The following is a 19,290-nucleotide window of genomic DNA, read 5'->3' on the forward strand; positions in this document are numbered from 1 at the left end:
CTCGCGTTGCTATAGCGATCTCGCGAGACCGCTAGAGTCACGCGAGACTACGTCATCACTGGACCGTGCCGCAAGGCATTACTGGGAACGCTTAGGCCGGGAATGCAGCGCGGGACGCCGGATGGTAAATATACCCCGATTTTTTTTTTTTTTTTTTTTTTTTTTTTTTTTAACAGGGGTATGGTACCCAGGGCCTGGAGGACAGTCTCCTCTCCTCCACACCGTGGGTACCAACCGCACATGAGACGCTTAACTTCCCGCATGGTGGGCACAGCTACATGCGGGAAGTAAGCGATTCTCATGCATTACCATGGGTGCGGAATCGAGGCAATTCTTTGCGATTCCGCACAAAAGAATGAGCATGCTGCGATTTTTTGAATGTGGGGTGAAATAAACTTTTATAAGTTTAAAGCCACAAGGGCTAAACTGCTTCAATCAAACAAAAGGGGAAACACCTATTTGTCCTCGCAGGGACTCGTAAAACAAACATTCAAACAAAAAGGGTCCTTATTTTCTATAATGCACTTAGCCTTCCGGGCGTCGCTCGAGTTCACGACCACTCAGGGATTGCAGATGTGGCTGCCTTGTAATCCACGATTTCCCGGAAGGACTTGGGCTCGTCCGGCCCTGAAGAAACCAAAACGGTGGGGTGCAGCAGGCCCTGAAGGAACCGGAACGATGGGGCGCAGCAGGCCCGGAAGAAACTGGACGGTGGGGCGCAACGGGCCCTGAAGAAACCGGAACGATGGGGCGCAACCGGCCCTGAAGAAACTGGACGGTGGGGCACAACGGGCCCTGAAGAAGCTGGAATGGTGGGGCGCAATAGGCCCTGAAGAAATGGGAATGGTAGGGCACAACAGGCCCTGAAGAAACTGTTCGGGGGGATAAATCTCCCAGGCGTCCGTTTAGAGGCCCTCGTCCCCCAGCCAGGTCATGACGCAGTCCAAAAACATAAAATCTTAACTCTGCTCAGTGTCCCCTCAGTAAGTGGGACAGGGGCTCTGCGGCCGCCTATAGCGAGGTGGCGTCCCCTGAGGTCGGTAATGACGGGGTCGCAGCTGTGGGAGAAGACAGGGGGGCAGTGTCCTGGCCACTATACCGGATTGCTGTCTCGTCGCAGCGGTCGCCTGAGATCCCGGTCCTGTCACACCACGGAGGGAATCAGCGGGCGTCAATTTATCTGTATGTATCCGGGGAGGGACTCCCGGGGAGAGTCTCTTACGCATCGCTCTTCGGACAGTCTCAAATTTTCCTTTGACCGTCTCCTGCCTGTCTCTCTTCCCCACACCGTCAGTTGCCACAGTCCTCCCCCTGCCACACGGCTCTCTCTCTCCTGTCAGGCTCTCTTCCAACTGCCACCTCAGCGTGTCCCCTGCTCCTTTTACCCTCGCCCCGCCCCCTGTTGCCCTGACAACTTCAATCGCATGTCTCCCTTTGTAATCCCCCTGATGTGGTTTCTTCAATAACCCTGATGGCGGTCCCCCTGGTTCCAGCCCAATCACTGTATGGGGTCCTCCTCCCCACATTCCTCCACCCTGTAAGCTCGCCAGTCCTCGGGCGAGGGTGTTAGTCTATTGAGATTGGTCTGTAAAGGTGTCAATATTTGTTGCCATACGAACTGGTCTTGTTCATACCGTTCGGGGGGTTTGCCGGCTGTTGACCGCTCGGAGCGTCTAAGTTCGACTGGGGTGGAATCTTCTGGGGTGGTGGACGTCGGTGGGCTGCAAGATGCCGGTGGGTTAATTGTGTCAACTGGCTCATTATTGGGTGGAGGGCCCTTGGGAACTGGAGGGAAATCCTCGTTGTCCGAGTCCCAGCATATGGACTCCGGTTCGGATGTGTTCGGGACGGGTTCCAGTTACTTCGGGTCGGTAGAAATACACAGGCGTAACATATTACGATGCACAATGCGAGTGGGCAGTGTTTCATCCTGCTCGGGCCGTATTTCGTACACAGGTCCTTCTGGATGGATACGGCGTAGTACCCGATAAGGACTCTCTTCCCAACGTGACTCCAGTTTATTCTGGGGGCGTTGATCTAGTACAAGCACACGGTCCCCGCTTTGGAGATGGGGAGGGGAGGTTGTATTCTTCCCTGGGTGTTCCCAGTCTTGAAGTTTGGTATGTACAATTCGGTGAAGAGTTTGCAACCTGTGGCGATGATTTCGGACCCAAGATGACACTCCGGTCCAGGGCCGAGGCTCTTCGGGGTCCAACTCTACCTCCGTGATCCCTTTACCCTCTCGTCCGAACAGCAGGAAATAAGGAGTATAGCCCGTTACTCGATGTACCCGATTATTATAAACCCACACTAATTCAGAAACATATTCAGGCCAACGAGCTTTCTTGTCACTCTCCAGAGTGCGTAGCATTTGAATCAATGTCCGATTAAATCGCTCACAAGCCCCATTCCCTTGCGGGTGATATGGTGTGGTCCGGGATTTATCAATCCCATAAAGATGATGTAGTTCCTCCATAACTTTCCCCAAAAAACATGCTCCCTGGTCGGAATGTATGCGTTGAGGACAGCCGTACACTTGTATAAAGTTTCTGCAAATTGCGGAGGCGGCTGACTCCGCGGTCTGGTCTCGAGTAGAGGTGACCACAGCGAATTTGGTGAAATGATCCACCATGACGAGGCAGTGTTCGTATCCCTGGAATGCGGGACCAATGTGCAGATAATCCACCGTCAGGAGCTCAAAGGGTTCTGAAGTCACAATCGTCTGTGTTGCGGCCCTCTGAGCAGGCGGTTTGGCCAATTCACATAAGCGGCAGGTACGGCAAACTTCGTCCACAACAGCCGACAAGCGTGGGTGATAAACTTTCTGTTGTAACCATTGCAAGGTCTTTTTGACTCCAAAGTGGGCCCCTTTTTCGTGAGCCTCTCGAGCCAGTTCGTGTAGTTGTGCTCCGGGCGTAACCACCTGCCAAACAGTCGTTGAGGTTGTTTGCGAAGTGATTTTACGGTACAGTAGTCCCTTTCGGATAATCAGTCTCTCCCATTGTCGCAGCATCAGCGACAGGTCTTGGGTCAAAGCTTGTCGTTGAGTATCAGTGGGTAATTGACCAGCGGCGACCCATGTCCGGAGAAGTCCAACTTCTTCATCTTCTTGTTGCTGTTGTATCCACTTATCATGAGATTGTTCCAGGATGCCCCTGTGGGCCTCTGGGGAAGATACTTTTGCATCAACATTGGTGAGCACGGCAGCGGTAAGAGCGAATGGTATTTCCTCTCCTTCTAATTCTTCGTCTCGATTCTGTCCGGGAGTTGTATGTCGAATCCTAGAGAGAGCATCTGCATGAACATTCTCGGCCCCTCTTTTGTAAATAATCTTGTAATTGTACTTCGCCATTCGGGCCACCCATCGCTGCTCCAAAGCCCCCAACTTGGCGTTTTCCAAATGAGCCAGTGGGTTGTTGTCAGTTCGCACTACCACCTCGGAGCCCGCTAGGTACTCTGCGAATCTCTCCATCATAGCCCACACCACTGCGAGGAGCTCGAGCTTGAAAGAGCTGTAATTGTCAGGGTTACGCTCGGAGTCATGGAGTGAAAGGCTTCCATATGCAATCACCCTCTCCCGGCCATCCTGAACCTGTGACAACACAGCTCCTAGCCCGTGAAGACTCCCGTCAGTGTGCAGGATAAACGGCTGAGAGAAATCCGCATAAGCCAACACTGGGGCATCCGAGAGTGCAGCCTTGAGATCTCGGAAGGCCTCTTCCTGAGGGTGTTGCCACTGGATTTTTCGCCCATTGGCCCCAGCGGGAGCCCCCTTCAGCAGGTCATGCAGGGCTCGAGCTCGACATGCAAAATTCTTTACGAAACGACGGTAATATCCAGCTAACCCCAGAAAAGCCCGCACGTCTTTCACCGTCTCGGGGGTAGGCCATTAGTGGATAGCAGCAATCTTCTCCCGGGATGGCCTCACACCCTCTGCCGAAACGACATGACCCAGATACTCAATCTGAGAGCGAAATAGGTGGCAATTCTGAGGCTTCACCTTCAACCCGTACTTTTGCAGCCGGCTGAGTACCTGTCCCAACCGCTTCAGGTGGTCCTCGAAGGAGGCGGCATAGACAATGATGTCGTCCAGGTAGATCAACGTGGCCTCAAAATTGAGATCCCCTAGACATCGCTCCATCAATCGCTATATGTCCCGGGGGCGTTGGCCAGCCCGAATGGCATTTGATTAAACTAAAACAGTCCCATGGGCATTATGAACGCCGTCTTAGCTCTGTCCTCTTCTGACATGGGCACCTGCCAGTACCCACTGGCCAAGTCCAGGGTAGAAAAATATGTTGCTTTGCCCAATGCAGACAGAGATTCTTCTATGCGGGGCAGTGGGTATGAGTCTTTAATAGTGCAAGCATTCAATTTACGATAATCCACACAGAATCGTAGTGTACCATCTTTCTTCCGGACCAACACGATGGGGGCCGCCCAAGGGCTTTGACTTTCCCGTATCACCCCTTTTTGTAGCATCTGAGCCAGCAAATTTTTCACCTCTTGATAGAGTTGTGGCGGAATCTGTCGATATCGTTCTCGGATAGGGGCCGCTCCTGCTGTGGGGATCTCATGAGTGATGGCGGTGGTACACCCAAAGTCGTCCTCATGACTAGCAAATACTTCATGGTACTGTCCCAGCAATGCTTTTACTTGTGAAAGTTGGGCCGCAGTTAGTCCAGAAAGCTCGGCCCGCATCTGCTCCAAAATATTTCGGCCCTTCTCTTGTGTCGAGACTTCGTGGGCCTGTAGGGTTCGTATTGTTACCTCCCAAGGATCCTCGGGGTGTACTCGTAATTGAACCGCAGGAGCGGGCAGCACTTCTTCTAAAGGCTTTACTAGTTTGGCCAGTACAGTCCGTGCTTTCAGAATGGTATCTCGGTCTTCAAGGTTAACGCAGCGGACCAGGACGGTTCCTTTTCACACCGTAGCGAGGGAACGGGCCACCGGTATGCCAGGAGATAAGTGCTCTGAGGGACACGGCTCCACCTGCACCTCTACGCCTTACAAAGGTATCGGGGCCCGAATTGGCAGGGCCACCACTGTCTGTCCAGGAGGCAGCACAAGCAGGGGTGCCGCTGTCGCGATGACCTTGCCCAGAGCCTCACCCTCCTGGCAGTCCCGATACACCCGCGCACCTCGCACCAGCTGCTGGAATACCTGTCCCTGAGCCGTGCGAGAACCCCACTGCTTCAGTGTCATTTGTGTGGGATCATTAAGCAACAGGCTACCAAACTCTTTTAAAATATTCATGCCTAGGGTGACGGGGTGTCGTTGATCAGCTTCTCCTTGAGTCAGCACCACCCCTCTGCGGCCGAGGGGTTTACCGCACAACGTCACCTGAACCCACACTACCCCGGCAACCTGGACCGGCAGTTGGTTGGCGGCTACTAGTCTAATCATGGGCCCCCACTGAGGCCTTGCTGACTCCGGAAAGTTTCGTTGAAAGTACGCTGCGGGCATAGTGGTTACTTGTGACCCCGTGTCCACCAGACACCGGATGGCCCGGCCCTCTACTTCTGCCCAAACTACAGGACACTTTGCTACCAAATCTTCGGGACTTCCACCACCCCTAGTTGTGGTTTTCGGCTCCGAGCGGCGTCCCCCCAGCCCGGAGCCCTTTAGTTTAATGGCCGCCGGGGTGGGTATTTCCCATGCCGCCGACACTCTCGGGCGAAGTGGCCTGGTTCTCCACACTCATAACACCGGGCTGGTAGAGATTGACCACCCCGCGAAGAGCATGACCCCCAGGGACCGGGATTAACACTGGTCCGCCCAGTCTCCGGTTCGGTTCTTCTCTTTACTTCAGCCAACTCGCTCTTGATATTTCTCAACTCTCGCTTCATCTCCTCCACCCATTGAGGTTCCTCAACTGTGTTCGAGGAGGCCTCCACACCTCGGACCTTCCCCACGGGGACCGCCATCCCCTGCTCTTGCTCCCGAACCCGCGCCTGACTTCCCACTTCTGAAAAGTCTATTTGGGGATTCATTCTGATCTGTTCCCATAATGCCTGCTTTATCAGTGGATCTCGCAGTCCAGTCACCAGTAGGTCACGTAGGGTAATGTCAACAGGTCCTACCCCTACCCCGTCTTTTCTTTCAATAGCCGTATGCAACTCTTGGAGTACATTCATATACTGAGTAATCGTCTCCCCCTCTGCCTGCATCCGGCTAAACAGACGGGTCCTTAACTCTCCCACATTAGTGGGATCCCCGTGGGTCTGTTCCACTATCTGCAACACCTTTTCAAAAGTGTTGCGGTGCCCCGGAGGTTTCAACATCACTGACCTCCGCACCTCCCCGTCTAGGGCCATGAGTGCCACTTCAGCTTCCAGGTCAGGGGTCATTGGGTGCATCCGAAAAAGCCCCCGCATCCGCTCTGTCCAGCTCCATAGCATAGTATTGGAGCCAGAGAATCTAGGCAGGTTGTTCAGCATGGCCCCCAATGAAATGCTGGTACGGGGACCCTCATTATTTACAGAGCTTACTGCTCCCCCATGTTCGGGGCCACCACTGTCCACGCTCGGAGACTGCATCCTGCCGACTACGCCAAGTGTAGGGTTCGAGCAGGCTCACAGGATGCAGTGACGAGACACGAGACTGAATGTGGGGTGAAATAAACTTTTATAAGTTTAAAGCCACAAGGGCTAAACTGCTTCAATCAAACAAAAGGGGAAACACCTATTTGTCCTCGCAGGGACTCGTAAAACAAACATTCAAACAAAAAGGGTCCTTATTTTCTATAATGCACTTAGCCTTCCGGGCGTCGCTCGAGTTCACGACCACTCAGGGATTGCAGATGTGGCTGCCTTGTAATCCACGATTTCCCGGAAGGACTTGGGCTCGTCCGGCCCTGAAGAAACCAAAACGGTGGGGCGCAGCAGGCCCTGAAGGAACCGGAACGATGGGGCGCAGCAGGCCCTGAAGAAACTGGATGGTGGGGCGCAACGGGCCCTGAAGAAACAGGAACGATGGGGCGCAACAGACCCTGAAGAAACTGGACGGTGGGGCGCAACGGGCCCTGAAGAAACCGGAACGATGGGGCGCAACCGGCCCTGAAGAAACTGTACGGTGGGGTGCAACGGGCCCTGAAGAAGCTGGAATGGTGGGGCGCAATAGGCCCTGAAGAAATGGGAACAGTGGGGCACAACAGGCCCTGAAGAAACTGTTCGGGGGGATAAATCTCCCAGGCGTCCGTTTAGAGGCCCTCGTCCCCCAGCCAGGTCATGACGCAGTCCAAAAACATAAAATCTTAACAAACTCTGCTCAGTGTCCCCTCAGTAAGTGGGACAGGGGCTCTGCGGCCGCCTATGGCGAGGTGGCATCCCCTGAGGTCGGTAATGACGGGGTCGCAGCTGTGGGAGAAGACAGGGGGGCAGTGTCCTGGCCACTATACCGGATTGCTGTCTCGTCGCAGCGGTCGCCTGAGATCCCGGTCCTGTCACACCACGGAGGGAATCAGCGGGCGTCAATTTATCTGTATGTATCCGGGGAGGGACTCCCGGGGAGAGTCTCTTACGTGTCGCTCTTCGGACAGTCTCAAATTTTCTCCTGCCTGTCTCTCTTCCCCACACCGACAGTTGCCACAGTCCTCCCCCTGCCACACGGCTCTCTCTCTCCTGTCAGGCTCTCTTCCAATTGCCACCTCAGCGCGTCCCCTGCTCCTTTTACCCTCGCCCCGCCCCCTGTTGCCCTGACAACTTCAATCGCATGTCTCCCTTTGTAATCCCCCTGATGTGGTTTCTTCAATAACCTTGATGGCGGTCCCCCTGGTTCCAGCCCAATCACTGTATGGGGGTCCTCCTCCCCACACAGCCTTAAAGTATAACTACACTTTTAGGTGACTTTCAGAATAACATTTCTTGTGTGTGAGTATACTATTTATGTCCATTATATGACTTGGACCCTGAATTCATAGCAGCTTCTCCTTTTGATTTCTGAGTTGTGTCCCACCAGGTTTTCCCTCTTCCCCTCTCCATAGTTTTAGAGCAGCTAGTATATTTTAATCCCTCAATGCAGAAAGACTTGTATAAATAGATTTTAGAAGTTTTTGAGGGAAGAGAAAAAGTGACTGATAATTGGGGGAAGTTTCCTAACAATAGGAATTATTTCAAAACTTTTTGCACCATTAATGTCACCCAGTAGTGTAGCTACCGGGGGGGGGGGCACAGGGTGCGATCGCCTCAGGCCCAGCCCACCCAGAACTACTCTACCTTCAAATGTATGGGTGTGCACTTGCACTCTGTCAGAGAAGGGAGACACGGTCTCCCTGCACTGCCACACGACCACTTTGGGGCATGTGAGCAAGGGGTGGCCTGGTGCCAGCACAGGCACTAGACCCATCATCACAAGTTCAACTGTTTCCGATACAGTTGAAAGCAATGATGTAAGAGGGAGCGACAACTGATGCGCTGACCTCACTACATGGCTCCCGCTTGCTGAGATGTGTAGAGGTTCAATGCGCTCACTGTAAAGACCGGAGCAGTGAGGGAATGAGAAGGAGAGGTGAGTATTGTATTTTTATTTATGGGGAGTGCATTATACTGTATGGAGAACTATGGGCTGTGCATTATATGGTATGGAGAACAATGGGGATTGCTATAAGGTATGTGGAGGACTATGGGAGTGCATTATACTATTTTGAGGACTATGGGGAGTGCATTATACTATATTGAGGACTTTAGGGAGCATTATACTATATGGAGGATTATGGAGGTGCATTATAATATATGGAGGATTCTTAGGCTACTTTCACACTGTTTCCGATACAGTTGAAAGCAATGATGTAAGAGGGAGCGACAACTGATGCGCTGACCTCACTACATGGCTCCCGCTTGCTGAGATGTGTAGAGGTTCAATGCGCTCACTGTAAAGACCGGAGCAGTGAGGGAATGAGAAGGAGAGGTGAGTATTGTATTTTTATTTATGGGGAGTGCATTATACTGTATGGAGAACTATGGGCTGTGCATTATATGGTATGGAGGACAATGGGGATTGCTATAAGGTATGTGGAGGACTATGGGAGTGCATTATACTATTTTGAGGACTATGGGGAGTGCATTATACTATATTGAGGACTTTAGGGAGCATTATACTATATGGAGGATTATGGAGGTGCATTATAATATATGGAGGATTCTTAGGCTACTTTCACACTTGCGTTTTTTTGCTGCACGTTTTCTGCGCACACAAACGCATGAAAAAAACGCATCATGCGTTTGTGTGCGTTTTTTTGCGGGTTTTGGTGCATTTTTAAAAAAAAACGCATGCGTTTTTTGCGCATACGTGCGCATTACAATGTGCATGTATGCGCACCCATAGATTTTAATGGGTGTTTTGCTGTAAAAAAAACGCATTGCGTGCACATGCATTTTTTGGGGGCAAGTCGGACGCACAAAAAATGCAACAGGTTGCATTTTGTGCGCCCGAGCGCACACTGCAAAAAAACGCATGCGCATATAAACGCGCAAGTGCGCATATAAACGCGCACGTGCGCATATGTATGCGCACCCATGTTAAAGTATAGGGGGAAAACGCATGCGCTTTTTTGCGCTAAAAAGCTGCACAAAAAAAAGCAAGTGTGAAACCAGCCTTAGGGAGTCATCATACAGTCTGGGGGCTACTGTGAGGGGGCCATCATACAGTGAGAGGACCATAATGCTGTGTGAAAGCTAAGGTGCGGCCTTTGTACAGTGTGGAGGCTACTATACAGTGTTTGGGCCATCAAACATTTTGAGGGCTACTAAGGCGTTAGTATACTTTTTTGAGGGGTACTATACAGTGTGGGGGCATAATACGGTGTAGAGGGGAGCTATACAGTGGGAGACTTGGGACATTATTAAATGTAAAGATGACCCTTATTGTTATATGGGCACTCAGGTTATTGTGACTGTTAAAGGGGCATGCAAAGGGCATTAGTACTTTCTAGGTGGCAAAATGTGGACACTGTTTTCTAGGGCACTTGCACAGGGCACTAATATATTCTAGAGGTTTGTTTTACCATCTAGAGGGCATACAGTACCACAAAGTAGGTGCAGTAATAAGGACACATATGGCAGCAGCGGCTCATAATTGTGGTATCAGCAGAATAAAGAGTTTGTGCAGGATGGGAGTGGTGCTGGAAATGTGAGAAATCATTTGTGTTTTTGTTATAATCTCTGCAGCCGAGTCCTGACTGGAGAAAGTTGTTATATTGGTCTGGGCCAGATGGAAAAGTGACTGACTTCTTTAGAAATAACCTCAGCTGTAAGTCACTATCTATAATTGAACTGTAATCTTTTCTATGTCATCATAAGGCATTAATATCAGTGTTGGTCTTTGTATAGAGATTTTTTTTACATACACAATGACACGGTGTGCAATCTAGCATACAGCATAAACCACCTTCTATCTTCCAAAATAAGCAGACTGTTCTCTGTAGTCTAACTTGCTTATTGGTGAAGAGAATAGAACATGCGGTAAAACTATAAAGAATACAAACGACATGGGTAAGTATTGGGCAGATGATCACACAGCTAATACAATTACAGGAAGTATACAGTGTGATGCAAACTTTACATGGAATACAGAGGTGTCTAATTAAATCTACTGAGCACTGCTGCTATACAGTTAATAACATCTCTGTACAACACTGCATTGCAAGAAAAGATATTTATCTTACCAGATATGCTTTACCAGGATAACGAACTCAAGTAGGGGAGTTACAGGAGGACAAATAAACACGTGCGTCCCATGAAATACACAGAAGAAAATGACATCTTCCTCATCCCAGAATACATTGCTCCAATCCCACAATGCAACACTCTGCTAAAGACACAGGCTGTAAATGCTATTAAAGACACAGCTATAAATTCAGCCATCACTAGATATATAAATAACAAAACTAATATAAGGTTGTTACACAAGTTTGGGTTGTGTTCAGAATTAGCCAACCACAATTAAGCTCATGTTAAATAGTGGTCAGTACACAGCTGCCATCAAATAAAATGATTCTGATTAACCCCATATAAAGTCTAAGTGTTCATGTAGGATTTTCTTGACATCTTCTTAGTTGTGCTTTGCACTTTACAGCAAAGGGATATCATTAGTGAAAGCTGTCAGTGAGGAGAAGGGTACAAAAAATTCAAACACATTAGATAAGCTATGAAACACTGTGAAGATGGTAATCAAGAAGTGGCTTCAATTTGATGCAACAGTGATATTTCCTAGAACTGTATGTCTCTCACAAATTCATGAAAATACAAAAAGAAAATTGGTCAGGGAGGCTGCCAAAGGGCTTACAGCAACATAAAGGAATTTGTGTCAAGTACTGTTTGTGCACTGCATGTGACACAAATCTCCCTGTATTCTTAATATGTCTGGCCTGCGGGGTGAGATGGCGAGACAGAAGCATTTTCTTACAAAGAAAAACATCCAAGTCTGCCTATGCTTGGCAAAACTTACATCAAGTCTCCCCAAGGCTTGTGGGAAAATGTTATATAGTCTGATAAGACCAAGGTTTAATTTTTTTGTCATAAATCAAAAACGTATGCTTGACGCAATGCCAAAACTACACATCACCAAAGAAGCACCATACTCACAGTGAAACATGGTGGAGGCAGCTTGAACTGGAGCTTTAATCAAAGTGTAGGCAATTATGAACATTTCCAAATATAATTCAATTTTGCATCAAAATCTTTAAACCTTTGCTAAAAAGCTGAAGATGAATTTCATCTTTAAGCACAACAACACTAAGAATACCTCCAATTCAACAAAAGAATGGCATCCCAAGGAAAAGATCAGAACCCAGACCTGAGTCAGAAATCTGTGAGTTGAACTGAACAGGGTACAATACACAGGAGATACCTTCGCAATCTGACAGATTTGGAGGTACTGCAAGGAAGAGTAGACAAAGAATGCCAATTCTATACATGCAATGCTGACTTCTATCCAAAAAGACTGTTTGCTGTCATAAATTCAAAGAGTACATCAAACAGTGTTCATTTAAAGGTGTGAATATTTATTCAATCACATTATTTAGTTCACTATTGTTCTTATTCTTTCCAAAAATATTTCAGTTTGTTTTTCAATTGAATTGAACAGGTTATGGATAACATTAACCACTTCACCACCTTGGGTTTTTCTGTTTTTGAGTTTACGTTTTTCGCTCCCCTTCTTCCCAGAGCCATATTTTTTTTATTTTTCCGCCAATATGGCCACTTGAGGGCTTTTTTTTGTGGGATGAGTTTTACTTTTGAATTCTACAATTGGTTTGCCATATAGTGTACTGGCCATGTTCACTAAATGCTAAAATTGACCTGCCGACCCGCCTTCGCTAGAGGAATGGTTTGGCGAGGTGGCTAAAGTTCACTGGATGGAATCCCTGATAGCCCATACACAAGAGGCAGCTAACAAAGTGGCTGCAAAATGGTTATTTGGGAATCCTTCTTATCCTCATCGATATACCAAAATATGGTAAGATAATTGCTACCTTATCCTTTTACGATATTTGATATGTTGGTATCAAAGTACATACTCCTTCTGCCTTAGTGATTTGTCCTCATGGTCCTTATAAACATTTCTTCTCTTTTCTCTTCTCCTTGTTATTTAGTTTAACCCCTTTACCCCCAAGGGTGGTTTTTAACATTCATGACCGGGCCAATTTTTACAATTCTGACCATTGTCTCTTTATGAGGTAATAACTCTGAAACGCTTCCATGGATCCCGGTGATTCTGACAATGTTTTCTCATGACATATTGTACTTCATGTTAGTGGTAAAATTTCATTGATATAACTTGCGTTTATTTGTGAAAAAAACAGAAATTTGGTGAAAATTTTAAAAATTTTGCAATTTTTCAGCTTTGAATTTTTATGCCCTTAAATCACAGAGATATGGCACACAAAAAACTTGATAAGTAACATTTCACACATGTTTACTTTACATCAGCACAATTTTGGAACCAAAATTTTTTTTTGTTAGGAAGTTATAAGGGTTAAAAGTTGACCGGCGATTTCTCATTTTTGCAACACCATTTTATTTTTACGGATCACATCACAATTGAAGTCACTTTGAGGGGTCTATATGATAGAAAATACCCCAAAGTGACACAATCCTAAAAACTGCACCCCTCAAGGTGCTCAAAACCACATTCAAGAAGCTTATTAACCCTTGAGGTGCTTCACAGGAATTTTTGGAATGTTTAAAAAAGAATGAACATTTAACTTTTCACAAAAATATTTCTTCAGGTCCAATTTTTTTTATTTTGCCAAGGTAACAGGATACCTGATATGTGGGGGAGAACCACTGTTTCGGCACAAGGCAGAGCTCAGAAGGGAAGGATCGCCGTTTGACTTTTTCAATGCAAAACTGGCTGGAATTCAGATCGAACGCCATGTCACTTTTGGAGAGCCCCTGATGTGCCTAAACAGTGGAAACCCCCCACAAGTGACCCCATTTTGGAAACTAGACCCCCAAAGGAACTTATCTAGATATGTGGTGAGAACTTTGAACCCCCAAGGGCTTCACAGAAGTTTATAACCTACAGCCGTACAATTAAAAAATCGTATTTTTTCCACAAAAGTGATCTTTTCACCCCCAATTTCTATTTTCCCAAGGGTAACAGGACCCTAACAGCTATTGTGTAATTTGCCCTGAGTACGCTGATACCCCAAATGTGGGTGAAAACGACTATTTGGATGCATGGCAGAGCTCGGAAGGGAAGCAGCGCCATTTGACTTTTTTGGCTGGAATTAAGATCGGACACCATGTCGCGTTTGGAGAGCTCCTGATGTGCGAAAACAGTGGAAACCCCCACAAATGACACCATTTTGGAAACTAGACCCCCCCAAGGAACTTATCTAAATGTGTGGTGAGAAATTTGAACCCCTAAGGGCTTCACAGAAGTTTATAACGCCCGGGCGTGAAAATAGAAAAATCATATTTTTTCCACAAACATGATAATAATAATAAATAATAAATCTTTATTTTTATATAGCGCTAACATATTCCGCAGCGCATGATCTTTTAGTCCCTAATTTTTTTATTTTCCCAATGGTAACAGGAGAAATTGGACCCCAAAAGTTGTTGTTCAATTTGTCCTGAGTACGCTGATACCCCATATGTGGGAGAAAACTACTGTATGGGGACATGTCGGGGCTCGGAAGGGAAGTAGTGACCTTTTGGAATGCAGACTTTGATGGAATGGTCTGCGGGTGTCATGTTGCCTTTGGAGAGCCTCTGATGTGCCTAAACTGTTGAAACTCCCCACAAGTGACCCCATTTTGGAAACTAGACCCCCCACGGAACTTATCTATATGTGTGGTGAGCACTTGGAACCCCCAAGTGCTTCACAGAAGTTTATAACGCCCGGGCGTGAAAACAAAAAAATCATATTTTTTTCCACAAAAATATTTTTGCCCCTAATTTTTTATTTTCCTAAAGGTAACAGGAGAAATTAGACCCCAAAAGTTGTTTTGCAATTTGTCCTGAGTAGGCTGATACCCCATATGTGGGGGTAAAACACTGTTTGGGCGCATGGCAGAGCTTGGAAGGGAAGTAGCACCATTTGACTTTTTCAACGCAGAATTGGCTGGGATTGAGATCAGACGCCATGTTGTATTTGGAGAGCACTTGATGTGCCCAAACAGTGGAAACCCCCCAATTCTAACTCCAGCCCTAACCCCAAAACTCCTAACCCTAATCTCAGCCCTAACCAAAGCCCTAACCCTAGCCCTAACCCTAGCCCTTACCCTAGCCCTAACCCTAATGTGAAAATGGAAATAAATACTTTTTGTTTTTAATTTTATTATTTTTCCCTAACTAAGTGGGGTTTGATTTACTATTTATGGCGGGTTTTTATGTTTGGCAGCTGTCATACGCTAAAAGACGCTTTTTATTGTAAAAATAGTTTTTGAATCACCACATTTTGAGAGCTAGAATTTTTCCACATTTTGACCCACTGAGTCATGTGAGTCTTGTGAGGTCTTATTTTTTGCGGGATGAGTTGACATTTTTATTTGTACCATTCTTTGATCGCTTTTTATTCTGATTTTTGGGACGCAGAATGAACAAAAACCAACATTTCAAGAATTTCTTTTGGGGGGTGTGTTTACACCGTTCCGCGTCCGGTAAAATTGACAAAGCGATTTTATTCTTTGGGTCAGTACGATTACAGCGATACCTCATTTATGTCTATTTTTATGTTTTGGTGCTTTTATGCAGTGAAAACAATTTTATATAAAAAATAATTATTTTTGCATCGCTTTATTCTGCGAGCTATAACTTTTTTATTTTTTCACTGATGACTAGTGTTGAGCGATACTTTCCGATATTGAGAAATATTGGATCGGACCGATACCCAAAAAGTATCGAGTATAGCCAATTCCAATACCGGAAACCCCATTCAAGTCAATGGGACAGAAATATCGGAAGTAAAAAACCCCCTTTCTTTACTTGCACATCCAGTTCGGTAGGGGGGAAGAGTGTGGGCGGTGCGAGGGCGGACACTGTGCGTATCTGTGTGTGCGGGCGGGGTCTGTACAGGCCTCTCGGGGGTCTGTGCGGACCTGCCGGGGGTCTCTGCGGGCCTGCTGGGGGTCTGTGCGGGCTGCCGGGGGTCTGTGCGGGCTGCCGGGGGTCTGTGCGGGCCTGCCGGGGGTCTGTGCGGGCCTGCCGGGGGTCTGTGTGGGCCTGCCGGGGGTCTGTGTGGGCTGCCGGAGGTCTGTGTGGGCTGCCGGAGGTCTGTGCGTGTGTGTAGGCATAGTCCGATGGGACTGCAAGTCCCATCGGGCTATGCCTGCTACAATGACAGTGATTGACACATTAGCCAATGATGGGACAGTAGTAGTCCCATCATCCGACTAATGTGTTGAATGTAAAAAAAAAAAACCATACATACTACACACATACTACATTCATACAACATACATACATACTACATACATACTTCATATATACTACATTCATACAACATACATAATACATGCTACATACATACTTCATATATACTACATTCATACAACATACATGCATATTACATGCTAAAATGAAAAAAGTGGTACCACAGTCCCCCCTGGGGCACGATGCCACACCTGCAAAGACAATGTCCCAACCGGACTCAGCATACCCAGTGGCCAAAGGCGGGAACAGCTACCTTCAGCCGGGCTGCTGTACACTGCTACTAAGGCGAAGCTGACCCGGCATTGGGGGCTACGACTAACCAAGGGGTGGAAGAGATGGAGGAAGTGCTGCATTAAGTAGACCCCGTGCAGGCAGCCCGGGCAGATAATCGACAACAGCATCGAGAGGTCATGTGGGTTAATGGGAAATGTATGCAGGGACTAAGAGATTCCGGGGCAACTTTGACCCTTGTGAAGCCTCATCTCGTCCGGGACGAAGAGAAGACGGACCGGACAGTGGCAGTCCGTGTAGCAGGGGGAGCCATACATTGACTGCCCACTGCCAGGATTCACCTGAACTGGGGAGTCGGGGATGGCCTTGTTGAGGTCGGCTTGATGGAGGATTTGACTGCAGACGTCTTGCTGGGAAATGACTTGGGGCCCATGTTGTCTGCATTCTCGGTGGCCCCTCTGGCTGAGACATATCCTGTGACCACCTGGAGACAAGCTCGAGCTGCGGAGGCGGAATCACACTCAGAGGAGGCCCAGGTAAGACATCCCAACCCTACACGTATTCCCATAGCCAAACACATTTCTTGAGCCACCCCAGATGAATTTAAGAGGGAGTTACTTGAGGATCCTTCATTAGAGGATATCGTGGGAAGGCACAGGAGGGGAGAGGGGTACTGGAAGGGGAACAGTTTGTATGGAAGCAGGGACTCCTCTACCGGATCACAGAGCAGCACCACACAGGGACGAGCCCCACTATAAAACGACAGCTGGTAGTTCCCAAGAAGTATAGGCAGGAGCTACTGCGAATCTCTCATGACATACCCTTAGCCGGGCACTTCGGCGTCAGTCGCACCAGGCATCGTCTGACACAAAACTTCTTTTGGCCAGGGGTAACCTATGATGTTCGTCAGTACTGCCAGACCTGTGACAGTTGCCAGCGCATTGGCAAGAGGGGGGATCGATGCAAGGCCAAATTACGCCCCCTCCCCATTGTGGAGGAACCATTTAGCCGAGTAGCGGTCGATCTGATAGGGCCGTTAGCCAAACCCAGTCCGTCAGGGAAAAATATATATTGACAGTGGTAGATTATGCCACACGGTATCCAGAGGCGGTTGCGTTACCTAACATACTGGCAGAGACGGTGGCGGCCGCCCTGCTCCAGGTGTTCTCACGGGTTGGATTTCCCTGGGAGATTATCTCGGACCAGGGTACCCAGTTTACAGCAGAGATGACCAACCAACTGTGGAAGCTGTGCGGCGTAAAGTCCATTAGAAGTGCCCCGTACCACCCGCAAACCAATGGGTTGTGTGAACGCTTTAACGGGACATTAAAATAGCTCATTGGGACTTTTACCAGGACATACAGGGACTGGGAGAAATTCTTGCCACACCTCCTGTTTGCCTATCGGGAGGTGCCCCAAGAATCCACGGGGTTCTCCCCGTTCAAGCTGGTATACGGGAGACGGGTAAGGGGACCCCTAGACTTAGTGCTGGAACACTGGGAAGGGGAGGGCCTCATAGAAGGGGTACCTATTGTACCCTATGTGCTGGAATTCCGGGACCCTTCTAGGTAGTGGGGAAAATAGCCGACACAACCTATAATGTCGCCGATTGTGACAACCCCAGGGTTATCCGCATGTTCCACGTGAATATGCTGAAGCCCTATCGGGAGCGTCCTGAAGAGGTAGTGGCCATCTGTGCACCTGAAGCAGAGGATTTAGCCGGACTTCCCTTGCCAGATGTCTTAGGGGAAAGGACTCAGTCTAAAACATGGGACCAGGTACACTTGGGTGAAGACCTAGGCCCCCGGGAGAGACAGCAGGCGGAGGAGTTGTTGAGGCAGCGACAGAGAATGTTTTCGGGGAGACCAGGGAACACCCACCTGGCACAACACAAGGTTGAGACTCAGGATCAGACCCCCCTGCGACAAAACCCCTTCCGCGTCCCTGTGTCTGTACGAGAGGGGATGCGACAAGAGATACAAGAGATGCTGCGTTTAGGGGTCATTGAAAAGTCAGATAGTCCCTGGGCATCCCCCGTAGTGTTAGTGCCCAAGAAGGATGAGACTACACGGTTTTGTGTAGACTATCGTAGGCTCAATGAGAAAACAGTGACAGATGCATACCCCATGCCGCGTGTGGATGAGTTGTTAGACCGGCTGGCGGGGGCAAAGTATTTCACCACCATCGATCTATGCAAAGGCTACTGGCAGATTCCCCTTAGTCCTGACGCTATTCCCAAGTCGGCATTTGTCACCCTGTTCGGCTTATTCCAGTTTCGAGTTATGCCATTCGGGATGAAGAATGCCCCGGTGACCTTCCAAAGGCTGGCTGACCGGCTTCTGGATGGTCTCCAGGACTATGCTTGTGCCTACCTGGACGATATCGCCATCTACAGTGTGACATGGGAAGAGCATCTAAATCACCTAGAGACAGTATTGGACAGGATCCACCAGGCCGGAATCACCCTGAACCCAAACAAGTGTCACGTGGGCAAAGCAGAGGTTCAGTATTTAGGGCATTGGGTGGGAAGTGGGAAACAGCGACCAGAACCAGCCAAGATTGAGGCCATAGCAAAATGGCCCATCCCACGTAGTATGTATGTATGTATGTATATTGTATGTACACTATGTTATATGTACTGTGTGTCTATATGTATGTATGTATTGTATGAATGTATTGTATGTAGTATGTATGTATGTTGTATGAATGTAGTATGTATGTAGTATGTATGTATGTATGTTGTATGAATGTAGTATATATGTAGTATGTATGTTGTATGAATGTAGTATGTAGTATGTATGTTGTATGAATGTAGTTTATATGTAGTATGTATGTATGCTGTATGAATGTAGTATATATGTAGTATGTAGTATGTATGTATGTTGTATGAATGTAGTATATATGTAGTATGTATGTATGTTGTATGAATGTAGTATGTATGTAGTATGTATGTATGTTGTATATATGTAGTATGTATGGTTTTTTTTTTTTACATTCAACACATTAGCCGGATGATGGGACTACTACTGTCCCATCATTGGCTAATGTGTCAATCACTGTCATTGTAGCAGGCATAGCCCGATGGGACTTGTAGTCCCATCGGACGATGCCTGTACACACACAACCCCCGGCAGGCCCGCACAGACCCCGGGCAGCCCGCACAGACCCCCGGCAGGCC

General features: G+C 48.0%; 1 protein-coding gene across 1 annotated transcript in view; it reads right to left on the reverse strand.

Moving 5' to 3' along the window:
* KCNAB1 (potassium voltage-gated channel subfamily A regulatory beta subunit 1) overlaps window positions 1–19,290 on the reverse strand; it is a 330,599-nt gene that overhangs the window by 140,516 nt on the left and 170,793 nt on the right. The gene's annotated exons all lie outside the window — the stretch shown is intronic.

The sequence above is a fragment of the Dendrobates tinctorius genome, unplaced genomic scaffold (assembly GCF_039654945.1).
Source record: "Dendrobates tinctorius isolate UK_male_01 unplaced genomic scaffold, ASM3965494v1 ptg000060l, whole genome shotgun sequence".
Lineage (NCBI taxonomy): Eukaryota > Metazoa > Chordata > Amphibia > Anura > Dendrobatidae > Dendrobates > Dendrobates tinctorius.